This window comes from Musa acuminata, chromosome BXJ3-6, assembly GCF_036884655.1.
Source record: "Musa acuminata AAA Group cultivar baxijiao chromosome BXJ3-6, Cavendish_Baxijiao_AAA, whole genome shotgun sequence".
Taxonomy (NCBI): Eukaryota; Viridiplantae; Streptophyta; class Magnoliopsida; order Zingiberales; family Musaceae; genus Musa; species Musa acuminata.
This window is the reverse complement of record NC_088354.1, coordinates 382,501-386,432: the sequence shown is the minus strand read 5'-3', so window position 1 is coordinate 386,432 and position 3,932 is coordinate 382,501.

Below are 3,932 nucleotides of genomic sequence, written 5' to 3'. Positions count from 1 at the left end.
GATTTTTTAAAGAAAAATCGTCCCAAAGAACTCTTTTTTATGTATTCGAATAAAGAAGAAGCTAACTTAGGTGAAGGGTGATCTCAGCACGCATATATTTGACCATGCTTTTGAGCATATCTTTGTTTAGTCCACTGTAAGCCATGTCTCCCACTGGAACGGCGACCAACTGTAAGCCATGGATTTGGATCGCAATCTAATCGTAGGTTTAGCCTCCAACTTTTACTGCAAGAAGCTTTGTCAACGCAAAGCAAGCATGCTTTTCCCAACCTTTTCAACACAAATCCAAGCGAGACTTCAATCCATCATTTGTCAGTCAAACAAGAAGAATTATCAAAACCAAAATAATGAGAAGGAAGATGAGCGCCATTTGAAAGACCTTAAAAGAAATTATTTTAAAGCGAATCCCAAGTCAATACATATATATATAAATCCCTCGTCACTCCCTAGAAATACATGGCCCAATGTGTGTTTGTATGGATCTTTGTGCCGTCAACTGACAGCAACCAATGAGCAGTCAATTCTGGGAGGGAAAGGGTGGGTGGTAACCTTCACTTACTGCTTAAAACCATAGTTTAGTATGTGCACACTTTGAGGATGTCAGAACACCAGCTGTTGGTGCAGCCAAAGGCCAAGTTCTTGTGGTTGGATAGAACAGATCGTCGTCGACGCCAAGTATATTTATTATGAAGGGAAAAGGTTTGGTTCTCCCAGACGACGCCAAATCCTACTGAAGACGACGCCGGTGTTTGGCAGGCTCTAAGAATCAATGAGAACTTACAAATATTGGACGCAGCTTCTTCTATTTGCGATCGAGATAATGGTAGTCAAAGACACATCATTTCTCTGCCGGTTCTCTCACGCATTGTTACGAACACCCGATGAATTTGGTGTATTTGGTCTTCGAGAACATCGGAGACGAACAGCTTCGGATGGTGGCTGTCCGATAAGAGGTGGCGGTGGACGAGATTTGACCTTTGGCTTTTGGTATCAACCATCAAAATGTTATGGAAGTAAAAGAAGAATAAAACACCACCAATTAATCACATATCGAAAGTGAACAAGATTAATATTGACTTATAAAAGTTGTATTACTATCAACTTCAGCTTAAACATTTTAACAAATGATTTAAACCAAACGAAATTAATAGATCAATTAGTCCATCAAACTCGAGTCATGACAATTACACCCATGTAGATATGAATTATCAGAAGCAAAAAAGATAATTCTTGTGTGAGAATGTATATAGATGAGCTTTTTTTATTTAGCTTGTACCTTGTAAATTCTTTGTTAACCAAGTTCCCTTAGTTAACTAAACCCAAGTCAAATCTCCTTCCACACTCTCTCAAATAAACCATGAATATTATTTTCATCTTTTAACTCACCTTCTAAAAAAAACCCTATAAGCATCGAAGTATTTTTTTTTCTTTATAACTCTTACCTTTTTATTACATTATTTTTATTCTTGAATTTCTTAAAATATCCCCTTTTCGACTATGGGAACTATTCTTTATATATATATATATATATATATATATATGATCTTAGTGCATGCTTATATTGATGCAAATCTAAAAAACTACTTAGATGATAAATAGAAAAGAACAATGATGTATGTATCAGAAAAGAAGCATGAGCTGGACATTAATATGAACCAGAATATACTACAATGACTACAAATTTGTTCTTTTTTCTGAGGTACCCTAATTAGCTCAAGGTTCACTGTGCCCCTCATCACCTTCCTCTTCTTTACCTCTAAGTGAACTCATTAGTGGGTCGGTGATGGTGTCCTCAAACGAGTCATCTTGATGGTGGACCACCTGAGGAAGTTGCAAAGATGGTTGCTCCGAAGCCATAGAATTCCCTACCCCCATAAAGTCGATGACAGGAGGAAGCTGGCCGGCCTTCCGATATGGCTCCCAAAAGGCGTGGTTAGGGGTGAGCGGTATCATGTCGATGCCATGGTCGCCATGATGATCTCGGGGAGTCTGCTTGCTCGAGTCGTGGCTCCTCTGCTCTCTCGCAATGAGTGCTTCATGTTGTAACCGCAACAACTCCATGTTTCGACGGTGGATGGTAGTGTGAACTCTTAGAGACTCGGGCGTTGCAAAAGTCCTCCTGCAGAGTGTGCAGGTGTTTGGCATAAACGTGGGTTCTTGGCGAAAGCCTCGCGTCGTACCATTGGAACAACCAACGGACGAGCCTCCACCTCCATTCATGGCGAAAGAAAGAGATCAATGTTGAGGGTAGGATACATAAAAAGGATTATATAGAGCAGCTTGGAACAAAGTTCTCTTCTGGATTTGGCAATGCTGCTACTACTACACTGTATTCCTAGCAGGTTATATAATTTCTATATAATGACCTAAAACATAAATGGTGCATTAAATAATAAATTTAAATTTAATTTCTCTTGTATGTAAAGAAATATATAACAATCAAGTGTTGCATTGGATAAGGATTTCATGACATTGAATATGACCTTTCATGAACTTATGATTAGGTGTTTGACATTGAATATGCCCTTTCATGAGGCATCTATTGGTTTCTATAAATAATGGGGATTCATGGTATATAGTGTGCGGGGGAGAAATTGTATTGAGTGAGAACATCATCTTTGCCAAAAAAAAAAATAATAATAATAATAATAAAATAAAGAAAATTATATATCTTTGTTTATCTCCTGCAACAAAAGTCTCATTGATAGGACACATTCTGACACCACCCCTGCGGTAACATTCGATAGCCATGTCAACGCCAACGTGGAGCCTCAGGGCTGACACGATGTATTATGCCGACAAGATACCTCGAACTTGGACGAGACAATCGTTTGCTCCTACGCTGTCCGAGATCGTACAAGACGATGCCACATAGTACAGAGCCGCTCTCTCTACCAAGGCATTCCTCAACCTCACCCACCAAGTCCAAGCGCTAATGAGGATTATGCAGACTACCATACCCATCGTTCCCTAGCTTGCCCAATCGATGGCATTGCCCTAACCGTCGCCGTCACGGGACCAGTCGACCCTTGTCACCTTGCCATAGGAGCCTTCTTCAATCGGCCAGCAACCCAGAGTTATGGATGCCAATCCATCGACTGAAGAGTAGTCAGGAGGCCTGAGGCTGATGCCAGAGCATAGTGCCCTTGGTCCCCGACACATTACCATGAGTAGCCTTGAGCTTGATACCTTATCATCTGACTTGGTGGATTCTCTTCGGGCTTAGTTACGCTCGGTCAATTGACACTTGGACTAGGTCCAAAGAGAGTTCTACAAATCAAAGAAGGAGCTCGGGGAGGCCTCCTTCGTAGGGTCTCCCTTCGTGCAGGAGATCCAAGACAAATAAATACCCCTTAACTTCCGCCTCCCCACACTCGAGGCTTATGATGACAGCTCTAACCCGACAAAGCAAGTCGTTGCCTTCCAAGCTCAAATGGCCCTATATGGTACCTTCGATGCCTTAATGTGTCGGGCATTCCCCACCACTCTTTAATGCCCAGCTCGGATGTGGTACAGCCAACCTCAGTTTTATCTTTTGACCAACTCGCAAAGGAGTTTGAGCTTAATTTCTTGGCCATTGCATAACCCAAATCGTCTGTAGCCATTCTCCTCGATCTAAGCTAGAAGGATGACAAACCCCTCTCTCACTTCATCGCTCGCTTCATTACCGAGATTTGAGTCCCCAATGCCCGCCCTTCACTAATCATGCAGGCATTCCTAATGGGCCTACGACCATCTAGGTTTTTCTGGTCGCTGGTTGAAAGACCAATGATGACTGTCCCCGAGATGCTCCAATACACAAATCAATATGTTACTATCGAGGCACTAGTGGCAAGAAAGCACAAAGACCACAAAAGGCCTCACGCGGAGCAATCCCGAGAGTAGCCCTCGAGCCCACCAAGAAGGAAGCTCGATTGGGTCCGTGCTCCCGA